This window comes from Vulpes lagopus, chromosome 2 (assembly GCF_018345385.1).
Source record: "Vulpes lagopus strain Blue_001 chromosome 2, ASM1834538v1, whole genome shotgun sequence".
Lineage (NCBI taxonomy): Eukaryota > Metazoa > Chordata > Mammalia > Carnivora > Canidae > Vulpes > Vulpes lagopus.
The window spans coordinates 147430993-147452642 of record NC_054825.1 but is presented as its reverse complement, the minus strand read 5'-3'; positions in this window follow the sequence as shown (position 1 = coordinate 147452642).

Here is a 21650-nt window from a genome sequence, read left to right as displayed (position 1 = left end):
GCTGAGTAGCCCTGTGGAAAGAACCGAGTGGCAAAGAAATAACATTTCTAACCAACATCCAGTGAGGACATGAGCCTTGCCAACTGCCATGAGAGCGAGCCAGGACATAAATATCCTGTGACCCGCTGACAAGCACATGAGTGTGCTTAGAAGCAGATCTTTCCCTGGTTGAACCTTGAGATGACTCAGGCTCCGGCCAACACCTTCACCAAAGCCTTCTGAGCAAGAAGCCACAGATTCCTAACCCACAGAACCTGTGAGAGAAGAGCAAGCTGCTGGAAGACACTAAGTATTAAGATAATTTGTTACATGGAAACAGCTAACTAATCCAAGGGACCTTAGAAAAATATGGCATACTAGATTTTTAGAGACCTCATGCCAAAAGATGCTGCATAAAATATTGATGGCATATTTCTTAATGTATACACAAGCTGCCAGGAAAATAAAGGAATCTCAGAGGTTAGAAATGACAAGAATTGAAAACTCAGGAACTAATAAGCAAGTACTAGAGTCTGTTTTGCCCTCAAGATATCTGCCAGTCCCTGGTGGCTTAGGTCCTGGGTTTTAACGGACTGCCAAGACTGCAGTGAAGCCCAGGGCCTGAACGGTGTGGGGGGTTGGACTGGAATCCCTTCACACATATGCTATCAAAAAGTCTGACTTGATCAGTGGTGACCTAGAAAAAAATCTAGCAGGCAGAAGGAGATAGCAGTGATGTGTCCCTGGCTTGACCTTGGACAGAGCAGAGAGAGAGAGGAGTGAAAAAGAAGGAAAGTCTCCCATTAAAATCCCTAACCACAAACCCACAAAACACAGAGGTTTAGGGCTTGAATTTGTACTGTCATATAAAATTCTAAGCTAAAATTTAAAGTTTTTCCTGGTTGATAATTCTCCAAGGTGCCTAGGAGAAGCAAATGCAAATTTCCTCTGGAGGAACACACTATACACACGTCTAAAAGAATTTCTGTGGATAAAAGACCCAAGGCATGGGAGCTCACCAGCTTACTGAACACAGGCAAGAAAACTAAAGCCATGAGCAAGAGTCAGGAGAATCAACAAAGCACGTAATTAGGTCCATAAAAGCTGTAGATTAGGGAATGATGAAACAGAGACTACAAAACCAGTAAGTTTTAAATGTTCACAGAAATAAATGAGCATGTTGAAAGTATGATGAAAAAGCGTTAGATTACTAAAAGTGACCACCATATGCTTGAAAACCTAAACAGAACTTTTAGAAATTTAAATATAACAGTTTCCATTAAAAAGTCCATGGGAGGAATAGGTGGAAGATTGTACACAGCTAAAGACAGAGTCTGGAAAATTCATGTGAGAATTACGGGGCATCTGGCATATGGAATCAGAGATATGAAACATGAAAGAGAGGTTAAGAGACATAAAGGACAGAGGGAACAAGATCTGCAAATGTCCCAGGAGTCCCAGGAGGAGAAAACAGAGAGAATGCAGGAGAGATGACATGAGGAGAAGCAATAATTTAGAATTTTCCAACAATGATTAGAGCAACACCAGTTAAGAAATTCAAATAGTACAAATACAGGTATCCACACTTAGACACCAAAATAAATTTGCAGAATACCAAAGAAAAGTTCGAAATTTTAGAAGTTGAGTAGCCAGCCAGAGAGAAAAAACAAATGATCAATGATAGAACTATGATTAGACTGACAGATTTCCTCAAAAACAACTGCTTTGGTTTCCTATTGCTGCTCTAACCTGTCACCACGAATGTGATGTCTAAAATTCCCATGCATTCATTTTCTTACAGTACTGAAGGTCAGAAGTCCAAAAAGAGTGCCAGGGGACTAAAATCAAGACATCAGCAGGGGAGGTTCTCCCTAGAGGTTCCAGGGGGATCTTACCCCTTTCTGGCTTCTAGAGCTGCTAACCTGTGGCTACATCAGTCCAACCTCTGCTCCCACACATCCTACTCCTGATCTTGAACCACCTGTCTATCTCTTATATGACCCTTGTCATATGGGTTCATCCGAATAATCTAGGATAATCTCCCCATCTCAAGATCCTTAATTTAATCACATCTATAAACTACCTTTTACACTGAAAGGTACCATATTCACAGGTTTCAGGAATTAGAACATGGACCTTTTTGAGGTACCATTATCCAGCTTATGACAGCAACAGCAGAAGAGAAACACAGTGGTATAGTATCTTTGAAATATTGAGACCTGGACTTCTACATCTGGTGAAACCATTACTTGGGAAATGAGATGAAATAAAGACATTTTCAGAGCAACTAAAATAAAGAGGTTTTGTCCTTTAACTCACTAAAGGGATTTCTAAAGGATGAACTTAAGGGGAAAGAAAATGATCTCGGAAGAAAGATCTGAAATCCTGAAGAATGATGAACAAAGAAGTCAATAAATATATGGGAGAATTTAAACACAGACTGAATAGAGGAAAGGTAAAAATTAACAAGATTCAGAATAAGAAAGATTTGTAAACAAAATTGTAACAGATATTTAAAATAAGAATCTTTTATAAATTATTTTACACCAATAAATTAAAACACTAAAGTGAAATACACAGATTCCTAGAAAAATATAAATTATCAAGATTGATTGAAAGAACTAAGAGATCTAAATGGTTCTATAAACATTAAAAAAAATTACCTAGTAGTTAAAAATCCTTCCACAAAGAAAATAGATGTGGATGATTTTATAGGCAAATTCCATCTGCATTCAAAGAATAGACAGTTAAAATCTCATATGAACTCTTTCAGAAAATAGAAAATACTTTCCAACTAATTTAGGGCAGCTAATACAAATTTAATGCTAAAATTTGAGATTAAAAGATAAGGATGGACGCGCAGCCTGGGTGGCTCAGTGGCTTAGCGCAGCCTTCCACCCAGGGTGTGATCCTGGAGACCCAGGATCAAGTCCCACGTTGGGCTCCTTGCATGGAGCCTGCTTCTCCCTCTGCCTGCGTCTCTGCCTCTCTCTGTCTCTCAATCTCTCTCTCTCTCTATCCCTCTCTCTTTCGCTCTGTGTCTCTCATGAATAAATAAATAAAAAATCTTAAAAAGAGAGATAAGGATGGCTAAGTTCACTCACCAACATATATGCAAATATTCTAATAAATATTAGCAAACTCAAACCTAAATACTACGTATTTAGATTTTTTTCCACAAAAGCAAGACTAGTGCCACATTAGGAAATCTAATAGGACAATCTGCCAAATTAACATATTAAAGGTAAAAGATCCCATGGTTACCTCAAAAGATGTAGGAACACTGATAAATTTTCACAATTCGGAAAATAAAATAATATTCTTAACCTTAAGAAAGGATATCTATAAAATCTAAATAGAGGTCATAACCAATAGTGAAACGTAATGTTTTATGTAAAACCAGGAACAAGGTAAGAATTTTCCATCACCACTTCTATTCAAAATTATATTGAACATCCTATCTAGAAAAAGAGGTAGAAATTATAAGATTCAAAATAAAGACAACTCATTATTCATAGATAATATGGTTGTTTACATAGAAAACACAAAAGCATCTACAGATATTATTAAAATTAATAGGAGAGTTTAGAAAAGTAACAAGACATCCAGAGACACTATCAGAGTGCAAAGACAGGCCACACACTGGTGGAAAATATTTACAACACATTAATTAAAAAGAATTTGTGTCAAAAATGTAAGGAACTTCTACAAATAAAAAAAAAACTGACCCTACTAAAAATTGGCAAATGATATGCACAAAAATTTCGGAGAACAGGACATATGGAAAGATGCTCAACTACATCAATATAAAGAAAACACAAAATGAAACCATAATGCATTGACATTCCATACCCAATAGACGAGCAAATATTTTTAATGTAGAATAACAACTGTGATGAGGACTAGAGCAACAGAACTTTCATTTACTCTTGGGGTATAATTATACACAGGTCCATGAACAATGGAAAATAACCCAGCACTACTTTATAGAGTTGAATGTATGCTTGCCAAATGACTCAAGAACTCCATTCTAAGGTATATACCCTAGAAAAATTCTTGCACGTTGGAACCAAGAGATAGGCACATAAATATTCACAGCAGCATTATATGTAATTACAAAAAAATAGAAACAAGCTATATGTCTATATACAGAAGATTAGAAAAATTAGGCTGTATGCATACAGTGGGATTCTAAAAAAGTTCAAATGAATGTGTTAAATAATGCTACTCACCAACATAGTAGAGTCTCAAAAGTATGATGTTCAGTGAGAAATGCAAATCACGAAAGAATATATACAGTATAATGTCATTTATATAATGTTAAAAGATAGGAAAATGAAGCACTGTATTATTTAGGGATGTATACATATATAGAAGATTATAAAGTACAATGTTGAATAACAGAAATCCTCATATCTATTCTTGGTATTTTTTCTGACTCTTCTGTGTCCATTATTCTGTAATGTGCTTGCTACTACTTCAGATGTGTAATTTTACATACATGATATTGGAGTTTCCTAGAGCATTGATGTCATCATTGGTGTTGTTAAGTATCAATTAAGAACAAATGTTGACGTTTATCAAAACACTTTTTCACTTCTATCTAGATGACCATTTATTTTTCTCCTTTACTTTCTAATGTGACGGATTATGTTAATAGATAATCTTTGAAATCTTTGAGCCACTTTTATATTCTCCAATTATGGCATCACACTGTCACATGTTTATTCTTTCAAGGAACTGATAGATTCTATTTGCTAGCATTTAATTTTGGAATTTTATGACTATAGTAATAGGTATAATGGACATGTTGGGGTTTTTTATTGCCATTTTTTTTTACCTGGCTTTAGTTTCTGGGATATGTTCACATTACAAAGTCAATTGAAATATTTTCTCTTTTCTTATATATATATATATATTTTAAGATTTTTATGTATTTATTCATGAAAGGCAGAGACACAGGCAGAGGGAGAAGCAGACTTCCTACAAGGAGCCCGATGTGAGACTCAATCCCGGATCCTGGGATCATGCCCTAAGCCGAAGGCAGATGCTCAACTGCTGAGCCACCCAGGCGTCCCTCTTTTTTCATATATTATGGAATCATTTATATAGAGAGAAATATTTATTCCTTCAAGGCTTGAAAACTCCAGATTGTACCACCACCTGGACCTGAAGCCATTTTCAAGCAGTTCTCTGACAACTTTAAATATTTGTTTTCAAGGTAATTGTTCTCTTCAGATTCTTTTTCACTATGTTTCACATTTTTCCACCTATCCCAATGGCTGTAAGTCAAGGAAGGGATGTGGTTTCTTCATGCCCCATGTGATGGAGAGTAGAAGCAGACTCAGAGGCACAGGAAAGATAATTCATAGAGGCAAGATATTCAAGTGCTTATATGGGGACAGGCACGTGCTACATGTGGGCATCCTAGAGATGGCCATTAGTGTAGAAGCAACCTAAATGCACTAGGTTCTTAGAAGACAAAAATCCTTAATATCCAGAGCATGGAATTGTTTTAGGAAGGAATCAATAATAGGTCCACTTGTGTATTTCGAACTTTTTTTTTTGCTACAACCCCAAAAAGCAATATAATCCACATTACCATGTAATTATACACACACACACACACACACACACACTGAAATAAAAATTTCACAAAACAATACTTAACTTTCTGCCTGTGAGTCACCCCTATCTATTCATTTTTTTAAAAAAATACTGTATAAAACTCATTAAATTGTTTTCATGACTTAGTGTAGGATTGAAACTGGCAATTCAAAAAATACCACGTAGGGGGCTTGATGAAGGATCTGTCCAATTGGTGGTAAGCAAGTAGTAGCACAATGGAGGAAGGAGTGAAAAGGATGGGAGAAGTTTTTTCATCAAACAGAAGAGGTCAAGTCAATCCAGCACATCAGGTGAACTTCTAAATGTACAGGGGTCACAGACCATATTTTCCTGAATTTACCTGTCTCATAGATTATAATTTGTTCCAGCCAAATTTCTTCTGAAATGGACCTTGTAGAAAAAAAATACTATTTGAAATCCAAAATAATCTTAATAATAGTATACTTAAGTTCCATCTAAAATTATATATTAAGGGCAGCTCAGGTGGCTCAGTGGTTTGGCGCCGCCTTCAGCCCAGGGCCTGATCCTGGAGACCTGGGATTGAGTCCTGCATCAGGCTCGCTGCATGGAGCCTGCTTCTCCCTCTGCCTCTCTCTCTCTCTCTCTCTCTCTCTCTCTCTCTCTCTGTGTTTCTCATGAATGAATAAATAAATAAAATCTTTAAAAAATAAAATAAAATTATATATTAATAGAACTTAGCCAATGCAAAGCTGTATCTTTGCATTCAGAGTTCCCAGGTTTAGTAGCCTCTAAAATACGAAACATGTATTGAGCTAGCCTATATGCATAAATAATATGATACACGCCTCCAAATGTGAAATTGGGGGAACTACACATTATCTGGGCCTACCTTAGTGATGTTGACACCTTTTTCCGCTGCCTTGAAGGGATGTGGGTGGGTGAGAACTGACACCAGCATAATAATCCAGAGGCGTCTTGTAGTAAAATGAAAACAAGCAGTGAAATTGCCATTGTGGGAAAAATTTAATTACCAGGGAAGTCAGTTTTGCTTCAGAAATGACTAGGATTAAAAAAATATATAATTTAAAATGCCAAACAATATGCAGTCAAGTAAACCAAAATATCCTACCTGTAGGAAAACAAGTGAGGGCAGCTTGGTGGGCTCCTCCAGCTGCCACTGAGTGAATGACCCATTGATGTACATATCAGGTGCACCTTTTACTGACTTTTATTTCCAACATAATTGTGGTTTACATAGCAGAGAGTATCTCTCCATTAACCAGTTTTGTCAAGAATGAAAAGATAGGGAGAAAAGCCAGAACTTGCAGGCCCTTCCAAAGTGGAAGCTGCAAGAGAAAATGGAGAGTTGGGGTTGGCCACTTGTGGTATTATCTTTGCTGAGCTAGGTGTACTCTGTTTACAGCTCCTTTCTCCCACCCTGCACGTCCTCTATGGAAGTGGCTCCAGAGAGCCATGCACCACCGAAGAGCCAGCATGAAGGGTCAGATGGCTGCAGAGAGGGTCCAAGCAGCCCTCAGAGATGCACTGAAATCTGCCTCCTTGGTCTGATTGCCTGGACAGCAAGTGATCTGGGTGCCCACTCTAATGGGGCTGGATGCACGGCAGGGATTGAGGGCTGCTTCAGACTCAGAGTGGGGGCTGACAATGTGGTCTTGGGCACTGAGGTGTCACACGGGCTGAGGATGGCAAGACCAGTGGAGAGGGAATGATAGGGAAACCTCTATAGGCAGTTCTGCGGGCACTCTCAGCTGTCACCATCCTCTCATCACCTCACAAGAGCCCTTCTCACACCTGACTGTGCACAAGGATCCCACTGGCATCTGGTTGAAATGCAGATTCTGAAGGGGCAGGTCTGGGATGGGGCCTGAGATGTCCCTTCACCATCAAGCTCCTTGGAGACACTGATAACAAGGCCCTGTGGAAGTTTTTGTTTGTTCTGTTTTTTTTTTTTTTTTCAGACAAAGAGAGAGAGAGAGAGAGAGATGTGAGCTGAGGGTAGAGGTGGAGGGAAAAAGAAAGAGAGAGGAAAAAATCTTAAGCATGCTCCCCACTGAGCACAGAGCCCCAGGGTGCACGGTCAGATCCCATGACCCTGAGATCATGACCTGAACTGAAATCAAGAGTCTGACACTTAACCCACTGAACCACCCAGGCACCCAGGTCCCTTACAAGTTTGTAAACTCCTCTGAGGTGCCTGGCATTGCCTATTGCTTAAATCCCAATGTTACAAGTTCTATCCTCTCTGCCCCCCCGCTCTGTGTTTCTCTTCAGAACTTAGAAGCAGAACAATTCCTTAACTGTAACTATATTCCTTATCACACACGTACGCACACCATATCCTCTTTATGTCACCATAATTAAATAAGGGACAGAATTCAAAATAGGACTTAGACACCTCAGTCTTCCTTACTCCATACCAAAGGCCTGGCTTATGATGATAGGAATCAGACCAGCATACATACAGCAGTTGGAGGGAAAGAGAGGAAAGGATTAACATTGATTTGTGTCCACCATTGGGCAGATAATTACTAGGCTAGGGAGTGCACACCATGGCTAAAAGCTTGCTGAACTCATGTATTCCAAGTCCTAGACTGAGTACTTTTCTCACATTCCCTCATTTACTTCTCACAATCAATCCATGTGTTTGACACTTATTAAAACCTCCAGGGGTGCCTGGTGGCTCAGCAGGTTAAGTGTACCACTGCTGATTTCAGCTCAGGTCATGATCCCAGGGTTGTGAGATTGAGCCCTGTGCATCAGGCTCTGAATTCAACAGAGAGTCCACTTGGGATTCTCTCCCTCTGCTCCCCATACTTTCTCTCTCTCTCTTTCTCTCTCTCTCTCTCTCCCTCTCTCCAAGAAAAAAAAAAGAAAAATCCATCTTACAAAAGAGAAATGTCTCTGAAGGGTTAAGCAGTTGCTCAAGGTGATGGGGATTCAAAATAGGCAAGGTGTGATCCCACCCAAGGAACAATCCAGGAAAGTATTAATTGCTAGTCCAGGTTGCTGTTTTTTTTTTTAATTTGTGAAAATAATTCATAGGTGGCAAAATATGCTTTCAAAACTGCCCCAAACCAAGAGGCTTTAACCCTTGCTACAAATAAGCAGCACCTTGGGGCCTTTAAAAATAATAATCTCCCGGGATCCCTGGGTGGCGCAGCGGTTTAGCACCTGCCTTTGGCCCAGGGCGTGATCCTGGAGACCCGGGATCAAATCCCATGTCGGGCTCCCAGTGCATGGAGCCTGCTTCTCCCTCTGCCTATGTCCCTGCCTCTCTCTCTCTCTCTCTCTCTGTGACTATCATAAATAAATAAAAATAATAAAAAAGAGACATTTAAAAAAATAATAATCTCCCTACCTGGAGATTCACTCTCAACCAAGCCAGCCCCAATTCCTCTCAACCAAGCCAGCCCCAATTTCTGGGGGCAGGGCCCAGGCAGTGGCATTCTCTACAAGTTCCCCAGGGGATCTTAATGGGCAGCCATACATATGAAAATATATATTTTTAAGATTTTAACACGAGTCCTCCATGACAGCAAACTGTAAAAGGGGGAGATAAGGCAGGTGAGCCCCTGTCATCATGAAGGAGGTGAAGATCACATACCTGTATAATGTAGTTTCGCTGCACCTCACTGCCATGGTCTATGTGGGCTGGTGGTAACCGAGGAACAGGGCCTGTGGGAAGTGGCTACTGAGCTGAACTCTGAAAGAATTAAAGAATAGAGCATGAAACAGATGACAATGCCAGAGTTTGATGAACCCTGTGCATGTGTCCCTTTGTGCTGCTGTCTATACTGCAGAAGAATCTGGTGCGCACAGTCTTAACACTCAGGCCCCATTAAGTTCAATGCTGTGCAATGTTTCTCAGCACTTCTCCCTCTCCAGGAGTGGGTGGGCTTTGTTGATATCAAATCTGGGGGGAAAATGTTTTCTTTTCCAAGACTTCACTTAATATGTAAGATAGGGTTCAACTTCAAGACTCAGGAATGGCTCTGTTTGGACTTCCGCCATTATGTCACTGTTTCAATGGAAGACTGTGACTTCCATCAGCACTGGACACGAACAGGTGTGAATGATACTTGTCCAGACAACTGCCTGCAAATGGAAATTAGCTGGAGTGTGTGTTTAGTCTGAAGGTGTGTGTATGTGCGTGTGTGTGTGTGTGTGTGTGTGTGTCATGAAGAGTGGATAGTAAAAGATAACCCCCCAGAGCAATGTTAATGGCCAAAGAAGTTGATGCATACAAATCAACAGACTTAATGATGATTTAATAGAAACAACCAGTTGCCCTGTCAGGGGACTTCCCCACTGTTTTCTTTGTGGAGAAACATCCATAGTATGAGGGGTAGATTGTAAGAAAGGGTTTTAAAACTTATTTTTAGGGAGGCCTGGGTGGCTCAGTAGTTGAGCGTCTGCCTTTGGCTCGGATGTGATCTGGGGTCCTGGGATTGAGTCCCACATCAGGCTCCCTGCAGCGAGCCTGCTTCTCCTTCTGCCTTTGTCTCTGTGTCATGAATAAATAAGTAAAATCTTTAACATAAATAAGTATAAAAAAATAAGAATTACTTTTAAGAAATTAGTACAGAGATTCTATTTGCTTTATAAAACAGTTGCCCTATAAAGAACAAAGCATCTTATCTACTGATATACACATGTATATCCATATACACATTTTTTCTGTCAATTGCTTCATTATGAGATTAAATGAAGCACTGATAGAATACCAGAAATAGGATGGGATGTATATAAAATTTATTTACTCTTTGTCCTCAACATCTAACCCTCAGGGAAGGGAGTCCCAGGATGCAAAGACCTGAGGAGCAGTGCCTGTGGTGTGAATGAGGGCAGCAGGAATGCTAGGGTGGCTGGTGGCAGGAGAAGGGTCAGGGCCTCATGGCCACAGTAGAGACTTAGGTTTTTATTCAGTATCTGTTAAGAAGTCACACAAGGATTCTGTGAAAGGGAATGCAATGATCTGATTTATATTTTGAAGGGATTTCTCTGGCTGCCCTGAGGAGATTATAGAGGGTCAGAAGTAGAAGTAAAGGAAACAGGATGTTGTTGCAGGAAATCACAGGGATGAGGATGCCAGCTATTCAGGTGGTGAGAAATTATGGGGCAGGTTTTAAAGACTGAGAAAATCTAGGACTTCCTGAAGGATATAGTGATGGAGGAAAGTCAAGAATATGGGTTCAGGTTGGATGGCAATGGTGTGTCATCGAGATGTCTAGCACATATTCAAGAGGGAAAACTTTATGGGCTGCCAAATAGGTAAGTTTGGGGGTTAGAGGTAATGTCAAGGCTGGCAATATATGTTTTTGAGTTATCAACATGCAGATAGTATTTAAAGTCAAGTAAGTGGATAAGGCACCAAGGGAGTGAGCAGGAAGAAAGGAGCCAACTGTGGGGCACCCGAGGTTCAGAAATCTGGATTACAAGAGGCATTGAGCAAAGAAAACTGAAAAGTTGTGGCCATTATACTATGAAAGAAAGGAGGAAAATCAGGAGTGTGGTGAAAGAAAGCTCTCAAACTTTCTTTTTAGAGCAGCATGACTCTTTCAAAAACTATCACTAAATCTGGGTGTCTGGGTGGTACAGTCAGTTAAAGCATCTGACTCTTGGTTCTGGCTCAAGCCCTGATCTCAGGGTCATGAGATCAAGCCCCGTGTGGGACTCTGCACTCAGCAGCAGAGTCTGCTTAAGACTCTCTCTGCTCCTTCCCCCAGCACTCTCAATCTCTCTAAAATAAGTAAACCTTTAAAAAGAAAAGAAAAAAAAAGCAAAAACACTATTGCTAAATCTAATCTTATAAGAAGCCAACAACAACATGACACTTCAAACCCTATTTAAAAAGGGAGTTTTGGGGATGCTGGATGTATGCCTGCAGGTAAGGAACACTCCCTAAACCCTGGACTTTGTGAAGGTCAATGGTACCACCACTGGGATAATTTGAGGTTCCTAACAAAAGCTTCATGTTGTCTATTTCTAACACTCCAGGACCCAGCTGAGAGCAAGGGATGGAGGAGGTACACTTTGGTAAACTCCCTGGGGGTCAGAAGAGATAAGGTGTGACTGGCAGGTACCATGGACTGAACATGTGTTTCTCTCCTCAAGTTCATATGTTGAACTCCTAATTGCTAATGTGATGGTATCTGGACATGGGTCTTTGGGAAGGAATTAGATCATGAGGTAAAGCCCTCCGGCTGAGATCAGTGCTGTTCTGAGAAGAGATATGCTTCCATTCTCCCTCCACCCCATGAGGACAGAACCAATAGAGGTTCCTCACCAGAAACCAAATCAGCCATAACCCAATCTCCAGACTTCTCAGGCTGCAGAACTGAGAGAAGGAAATTGATGTTGCATAAGCCACCCAGTCTATGGTATCATGCTATAATAGCCCAAACTGACTGAGGCAGCAGGGGATGGAGAAAACACCCCCAGACCCCTACGGCAGTGCACATCATGGGAGTGTGCCGTGTAAGAGGTGAGGGGAGCAAACCCCTGCCCCACTCTTTGAGCTTTGCTTCTGAACTGCTCTTACATGATAGAGCCACAGTGCTGCCATGGGGAGTGAATACATTTCATTCAAAAGGTGGGCATTTTCTCTTTCTTTTATGCTTTGTAATTTTTGTAATGTTTTATACTTTAGTCATTCTTCTTGACCTTGGGTCTTCATCTCAGGAGACCACGGGGCCTTATTTGCCCTGATAATCCATTGATTTCACTCTCAGACACAGAGGCTGTGTCTCAGTCAGGAACCTGTAGTTAATTACTTTTCAGACTCACCTCTACATATATTCAGAAAAAAACTGAGAAATTGACTTTGGATTCCCACCAAGCAAAATGTTTTCCTTCTTTTAAAACTATTAGTTCTCCAAGAAATGACAATTTAAACAGAGGCATTGTTACGGTCCTAAGCCAGAGTTCTTCCTCCTGTTCCTTTCTCCCTTATATTAATGGGTATCTTCTTAGCGACATCCACACATTTTTTTCTAAAAAATTCACTCACTTAGCATATATTTTCTGAGTACCTGCTAGGAATCAGATGGGCACTAGAGCACAGTAGGAAATAAGACAGACATCTCCGCACTCATGAAATCTGCATTCTGCAGAAGGAGATATGTAAGGGGGAAAGGGCAAGGACAGTTGGAGAAAGCCTTTAATTATGGTTAGCATAAATGAGGTAATAAAGGTAATGTGAAGAGAATACCTGTGCAGGGCATTTTACACAGAATGATCTGGGGCACACTCTGAAATGGTGACATCTGAACCAATGGGCATGCCTGAGGCAGCTCTACAAGTGACTTGAAGAAGGGCCCAAGGCAGAAGGAACAAGTAGACTGTCAGAAAGGTCAGCAGCCTGACCTATCCAAGGAACAGAAAGGAAACTATTGTGGATGAAGCTTACAGAAGGAGGGAAGGATGGAGAGAGAGAGAGAGAGAGAGAGAGAGAAAGCTGGCAAAGGACAGATCTTAGAAAACCATATAAAATATAGAAAGAAGGTCTGCTTTTATTCTAAGGGGGATGGAAGTCAAATGCTTGTAAGGAGGATGGAGACTTGATCTAGTGTACCTTTTTCTTAATTAAACTTTTATATTTTGAGATAATTATAGATTCCTAGGCAGTTGTAAAAATGAAACAAATCCCATGTACCTTTTTCACAGTTTCCTCTAGTGGTATAATACCTTGCAAAACTACAGTACAGTACCACTAAAATATTGACAGTGATAACAATCCACCCATCTTATTCAGATTTCTCAAGTTTTATATGTACCTGTGTATTTAGCTCAATGACATTTTTTAAAAGATAATTTATGTATTTGAGAGAGAGTAAGAGTGAGAGACTGAGAGAGAGAACAGAGGAAGAGAGAGCAGCAGACTCTCCTCAAAGCGGAGAGATCAACAGGGGGATCTTGACTCCAGGACCCCGAGATCAGGACCTGAGCCTAAGGTAAACACTTAACCCACTGAGCCACCCAAGCACCCCAAGTTCAATGACATTTTTAACAGACTTTTTTAGACCAGATTCAGATAAATAGAAAAAAATAGAGCAGAAAGTACAGAATGTTCCCATGTGTCCCATGAACCCACACACTCACACCTCTGCAACCATGAACCTCATGCAGAAGAGTCATGTATTTGTTATAATCCATGGGACCACATTGACACATCATAAAGTCCATGGTTCATATGAGGGTTCATTCTTGGTGTTGCGTATTCTATGGGTCTTGACAAATGTATAATGACACATCTCCATCATCATAGTATCATACAGCGTAGTTTCACTGCCCTAAACATTTTCTGTGCTCTGCCAATAATCCCTCTTCCTTTCCAACCTCTGGCAACCTCTGATCCTTTCACTGTCTCCTCTTTGCAGTTTTTCAAAATGTCATATAGTTGGAATCATACAGTAAGTATCTATTTCTGATTGACTTCTTTCACTAGTAATATGCATTTAAGTTTCATCCATGTCATTTCATAGCTTGATAACTCATTTCTTTTTAGTGCTGAGTAATGTTCCATTGACTCTTTGTACCATAGCTTATTTAGCCACTCACCTACTGAAAAAATTGATTGTCTCCAAGTTTTGGCAATTGAATAAAGTGAATAAAGCTTCCATAAAAATCTGAGTGCATGTTTTTGTATGGACACAGTTTTCAACAGCTTTAGGTAATTGTGAAGGGTTGTGATTGCTGGATCATAAAAGTAAATTTCGTTTTGTAAAAAAAAAACCTGCCAAAATCTCTTCCAACCTGGCTGTATTCCACCACCAGAAGGAGTTAAGAGTTTCTGTTGCTCCATATCTTTGCAAGCATTTGGTGTTGTCAGTGTTCTGGATTTCAAACCATTTTAAGAGATGTGTAGTGGTATCTCATTGTTGTTTTAATTTGCATCTCCCTGATGACATATAATATAGAGCATCCTTTTCATATGCTTATTTCCCATCTGGATATCATCTTAGGTGAGGTATCTAATGGTGTTTACACTATTTTTTAATTAGGTTGTTTGTTTTCTTGTTGTTGAGTTTTCAGAGTTCTTTCTACATTTTGGACAACGGTCCTTTAACAAATATGTCTTTCTCAAGACATACTTTCTCCCAATCTGTGTCTTGTGTTCTAAAAAAGTCATTACCATAGCAAAGGTCATTTAGATTTTCTCCTATATTATCTTCCAGGAATTTTACTGTGTTGCATTTTCAGTTTAGGTCTGTGATCCATTTTGAGTTAAATTTTATGAAGGGTATAAAGTCTATATCTAGAATCATCTACATTATTTTTTACATGTGGATGTCCAGTTGTTCTAGCACTATTTGTTGGAAACAAATATCTTCACTGTTTTGTCTTTGTTCCTTTGTGAAAGATTAATTGACCATTATTTATGTGGGTCTACTTCTGGGTTCCATTCTCTTCTACTAATCTTTTGTCTCCTCTTTCACTGGTACCACACTGTCTTGATTATTGTAGCTTTATAATAAGTCTTGAAGTTGGGTAATGTCAGTACCCAAAATTTGTTCTTCTTCCATACTAGGTTGGCTATTCTGGGTCTTTTGCTTCTCCATATAAGCTTTAAAATCAGCTTGTTAATGTCCGCAAAACAACTTGCTGGAATTGATTGCAATTGCATTGAATCTATAGACCAAATTGAAAAGAACTGATATCTTGATAACTTTTAGTATCCTTATGCATGAATATGGAATATCTTTCCATCCATTTAGCTTTTCTTTGATTTCTTTCATCAGAGTTTGCAGGTTTCTTCATATGTATCTTTTACATATTTTGGTAAGATTTATACCTAAGTATTTTTTTTTTCACTAATGTAAATGGTACTGTGATTTTAACTTCAAATACAACTTAATTCATGGCAGGTATATAAGAAAGCAATTGACTTTTGTATATTAATCTTGTACCCTACAGTCTTACCATATCACTTATTTTTTCCAGATTTTTCATCAGTTCTTTCAGATTTTCTACAGTTATGTCATCGGTTAAGAAAGACAGTTTTATTTCTCCATTCTCAATCTGTATACCTTCTTTTTCCTTTTCTTGTCTTATTGTATTAGCAAGGATTTCCAGTGTAATGTTGAAAAGGAGTGGTGAGAAGGGACATCGTTGTCTTCCATCTGATTTTAGTGAGAATGCTTCAAGTTTCTCACAATTAAGTATGAGGCTGGCTATAAAATTTTTGTAGATATTCTTTATCAAGTTTGACATTTTCCTCTGTTTCTACTTTACTGACAGTTTTTATCATGAATGGGTATTGGACTTGTCAGATACTTTTTCTGCAACTACTAATAGGATTATTCATTTTCCATTTTTAGCCTGTTGATGTGATAGATGATATGAACTGATTCTGAAATGTTGAATCAGCCTTGCGTATCTGATATAAATCCCATCTGGTTGTGGTGTATAATTCCTTTTCTACATTGTTGGATTCAATTTGCAATTTTTGTATCTATGTTTACAAAATACATTGGTTTATCATTTGCCCATAAAGTGTTTGGTTTTGATATTAGAATAATGCTGACCTCATAAAATGAGTAGGGATTATTTCTTCTGTTTCTATTCTTTGAAAGAGGTTATAGAAAATTGGTATAATTTCTTCCTTACATATATGAATTTACCAATGTAAAATTCACCAATGTACCTACTTGGGCCTGGTGCTTTCTGATTTGGAAATTATTAATTATTGACTCCATTTCTTTAATAGAGGCCTATTTCTGTTGATTTTTAAATCAGATTGCTCATTTTCTTATTGTTGAGTGTCAAGAGTTTTTTTGAATACTTTAGAAAACAGTCCTTTACTGTGAGTCTTTTGAAAATATTTTCTCCCTGGCGTGCCTGGGTGGCTCAGTGGTTGAGTATCTGCCTTTGGCTAAGGTCATGATCCTGGGGTCCTGGGATCGAGTCCCACAGTGGGCTCCCCGCAGGGAGCCTGCTTCTCCCTCTGCTACATCTCTGCCTCTCTCTCTGTGTCTCTCATGAATAAATAAATAAAATCTTATAAAATATATTTTCTCTCAACATATGGTATGAGTTCTTTGGAATTTCACTGCATATGAAGGCTCAGGTATGATTAGCACTGTTAACATATAGGACAGTTCCATTACTACCGGATCCTTTGTAGTTGCTCTTTATAACTGCACCCACCACCCTCTTTTTCTCTCCAGTCTCTCCAGTCTCTTCCCATGGCAATCACTAATTTCTCTATTTCTATAATTTTGCAATTTAAACAATGCTTTATAAATGAAGCACAAGGCATATATAATCTTTGAGGTTTGATTTGTTTCACTCAGTATAATTCTCTAGAGACTCAATCAGGCGTTCTGTGTATCAATAGTTCATTGCTTTTTATTGCTGAGTAGTATTACAATGTATGGATGTATTACAGTTTGTTGAAACATTTACTCATTGAAGGACATCTGAGTTGCTTCTAGTCTTTGGCTATTGCAGATAACGCTGCTGTGAATATTCACATGCAAGTGTTTGTGTGAGTCTAACTATGTACATTTTTCTGGGATAAATGCAATAGCTGAGTAATATATTTTTAGATTTAAAAGAAACTGACAAACTCTTTGGTAAAATGGCTATACCATTTTATACTCATACCAAGAATGTATAAGTAATCCAGTTTCTCTAAATCTTTGCAAGAATCTGATGTCATTATTTTTAAATTTATTTTTATAGGATGTAGTAGTAATTCATTGTGATTTTATTTGCACTCTCCTAACAGCTAATGATGTTGAACATGTCTTCATATATTTAAAACCCATCCACATATCCTTTTCAATGAAATGTTTGTTCATAGATTTTGTTCATTTTCTAATTGGATTGTTTGGGAACTGTTGTAATTGTTGAGTTTTGAAGGGTTCTTCATATATCCTAGACGCAAAGTCTTTGTCAGAGATGCAATTTGTAAGTATTTTCTCCTATTTTATACCTTATCTTTTAACCCCCTTCACTAAGTTGTTGATAGAACAAAAGATTTTAATTTTGTTAAGTTCAAATTTATCAATTTTTTGTGTTCATGTCATATTCATTCATTTTTTTAAATTTAAATTCAATTAGCCAACATATAGAACATCATTTAGTTCAGATGTAGAGTTCAGTAATTCATCAGTTTCATATAATATCCAGTGCTCATTACATCACGCATCCTCCTTAATGCCCATCACCCAGTTAACCCATACCTCCACTCACCTCTCCTCCAACAACCCTTATTTCTTTCCCATAGTTAAGAGTCTGGGTGGGACTCTTAACCCAGACTGGTGGTTAATGGTGGGATGCCTGGGTGGCTCAGTGGTTGAGCATCCACCTTCGACTCAGGGCGTGATCCTGGGATCTGGGGATTGAGTCCCACATCAGGCTTCCTGAAGGGAGCCTGCTTTTCCCTCTGTCTATGTCTCTGCCTCTCTTTGTGTGTCTCTCATGAATAAATAAAAATCCTTTAAAAAAAAAGAGTCTCCCATGGTTTGTCTCTTTCTCTGATTTCTTCTCATTCCATTTTTCCTTCCCTTCCCCTATGATTCTCTGAATTCTTTATTATATTCTTCATATGAGTAAAACCATATGATGATTGTCTTTCTCTGACTTATTTCACTCAACATAATACTCTCCAGTTCCATCCAAGTTGATGTAAATGATAGGCATTCATCCTTTCTAATGACTGAGTAATATTCCATTGTATTTTTTTAAATTTTTTTTTAATTTTTATTTATTTATGATAGTCAAAGACAGAGAGAGAGAGGCAGAGACACAGGCAGAGGGAGAAGCAGGCTCCATGCACCGGGAGCCCGATGTGGGACTCGATCCCGGGTCTCCAGGATCGCGCCCTGGGCCAAAGGCAGGCGCCAAACCGCTGTGCTACCCAGGGATCCCCTATTCCATTGTATTTATACCACATCTTCTCTATCCATTCATTTGTTGACAGACATCTCGGCCCTTTCCACAGTTTGGCTCTTGTGGACATTGCTGCTTTTATTATTAATATTATGAACATTGGGGTGCAGGCTCCCCTTAGGATCACTACATCTGTATCTTTGGGGCAAATACCTAATAGTGCAATCGCTGAATCATAGAGTAGCTCTATTTCTAACTTCTTGAGGAACCTCCATACTGCTTTCCAGAGTGGCTGTGCCAGCTGGCACTCCCACCAACAGTGTATTCCCACCAACAGTTTCCCCACTTTCCACTTCCTAGTCAACATTTGTTTCCTGATTTGTTAATTTTAGTCTTTCTGACTGGTGTGAGGTGGTATCTCATTGTGGTTTTGATTTGTATGATGCTGAGGGACATGGAGCATTTTTTTCATGTGTCTGCTGGCCATTTGTGTGTCTTGTTTGGAGAAATGTCTGTTATGACTTCTGTCCATTTATTGATTGGGTTATTTGCTTTTTGCCTTTTGCCTCTTGAGTTTGAGAAGTTCTTTATAGATTTTGGATACTAGCCCTATATCTGATAAGATATTTCTTCTCCCATTCTGTAGGTTTTCTTCTGATTTTGTCAACTGTTTCCTTTGCTGTGCACAAGTTTTTTTATTTTGATGAAGTCTCAATAGTTCATTTTTGCCTCTGTTTCCCTTGCCTTTGGAGATGTGTCTAGTAAGAAGTCGCTGTGGCTGAGGTCAAAGAGGTTGCTTCCTATGTTCTTCTCTAGGATTTTGATGGATTCCCGTCTCACATTTAGATCTTTCATCCATTTTGAGTTCATCTTTGTGTATGGTGTAAAAAAAAAATGGTCCAGTTTCATTCTTTTACATGTGGCTGTCCAAATTTCCCAACGCCATTTGTTGAATAAACTGTCTTTTTTCCACTGGATATTCTTTCCTTTGTCGAAGATTAGTTGACCATAGAATTGAGGGTCCATTTCTGGGTTCTCTATTCTGTTCCATTGATATATGTGTCTGTTTTTGTACCAGAACCACACTGTCTTAATCACAATTTTGTAATATACCGTGAAGTCTGGCATTGTGATGCCACTGGCTTTGGTTTTCTTTTTGTAATTCCTCTGGCTATTCAGGGTCTTTTCTGGTTCCATACAAATTTTAGGATTTTTTTTTTTTGTTCCAGCTCTGTGAAAAATGTTGATAGTATTTTGATAGTGATTGCATTAAATGTGTAGATTGCTCTGGGTAGCATAGACATTTTAAGAATATTTATTTTTCCAATTCATAAGCATGGAATTTATGTCCATTTCTTTGTGTCTTTCTCAATCTCCTTCATAAGTTTTCAGTAGTTTTTAGAGTCGAGATCCTTTCCTCTTTGGTTAGGTTTATACCTAGGTTTAAACCTAGGTATCTTATGGTTTTTGGTGCAACTGTAAATGGGATTGGTTCCTTAATTTCTCTTTCATCTGTCTCATTGATAATGTATAGGAATACAACTGATTTCTGTGTATTGATTTTATATCCTACCACATTGCTGAATTCCTGTAAGAGTTCTAGCAATTTTGAGGTGGAGTCATGTCATCTGCAAATAGTGAAAGTTTTACTTCTTCTTTGCCAGTTTGAATATCTATTATTTCGTTTGTTGTCTGAGTGCTGTGGCTAGGACTTCTAGTACTATGTTGAACAACAGTGATGATAGTGGACATCCCTGTCGTGTTCCTGACCTTATGGGGAAAGCTCTCAGTTTTTCCCCATTGAGAATGATATTTGCCGCAGGTTTTTTGCATATGCCTTTTATGATATCAGGGTATGTTCCCTCTATTCTTACACTGTGGAGTGTTTTAACCAAGAAAGGATACTGTATTTTGTTAAGTTCTTTTTTCTGCATCAATTAAGAGGATCATAAAGTTCTTGTCCTTTCTTTTGTTAATGTGATGTATCACATTGTTTCATTTGTGAATCTTGAACCACTTTTGCAGCCCAGGAATAAATCCCACTTGGTCATGGTGAATAGTCTTTTTATGTACTGTTAGATCCTATTGGCTAGTACCTTGGTGAGAATTTTTGCATCCATATTCATCAGGGTTATTAGGCTGCAACTCTTTTTGGTGGGATCATTGGTTTGGGGATCAAGGTAATGCTAGCCTCATAGAACAAGTTTGGAAGTTTTCCTCCTTTTTTATTTTTTGAAACAGCTTCAGAAGAATAAGTATTAATTCTTCTTTAAATATTTGGTAGAATTCTCCAGGGAAGCCATCCAGTCCTGGACTCTTGTCTGTTGGGAGAATTTTTTTTTTTTATTACTGCTTCAATTTCCTTGCTGGTTATGGGTCTGTTCAGGTTTTCTATTTCTTCCTGTTTCAGTTTTGGTAGTTTATAGGTTTCTAGGAATGCCCCCATTTCTTCCAGATTGCCTAATCTGTTGACATATAGTTGCTCATAATATGTTCTTAAAATCATTTGTATTTCCTTGGTGTTAGTCATGATGTCTCCTCTTTCATTCATGATTTTATTAATTGGGTCCTTTCTCATTTCTTTTTGATAAGTATGGCTAGGAGTTTGTTGATCTTATTAATTATTTAGATCCTAGTTTTGTTGATCTGCTCTACTGTTCTTTTGGTTTCTATTTCATTGATTTCTTCTCTAATCTTTATTATTTCTCATCTCCTGCTTGATTTGATTTAGCTATTCTCTCTCCAGCTCCTTTAGGTGTATGGTTAGACTGTGCATTTGAGACTTCTTATTTCTTGAGAAAGGCTTATATTTCCATATGTTTCCCTCTCAGAATCTCCTTTCCCATATTCCAAAAGTTTTTTAGCAGTTGTGTTTTCATTTTCATTTGTTTCCATGATTTTTTAAATTCAATTTCCTGGCTGATACATTCATTCTTTAGTAGAATGCTCTTTAATATCCCAGTATTTGAGTTCCTTCCAAATTTGCCTCTTAAGATGGAGTTCAAGTTTCAAACCATTGTGGTCTGAAAATATGCAGGAATAATCCCAATCTTTTGGTACCAGTTGAGATCTGATTTGTGACCCAGTATGTCAGCTCTATTCTGGAGAATGTTCTATGTGCACTCAAGAAGAATGTGTATTCTGCTGCTTTAGCATGGAAAGCTCTGTCTGAGATACACACACACACACACACACACACACACACACACACACACACTGGTCCA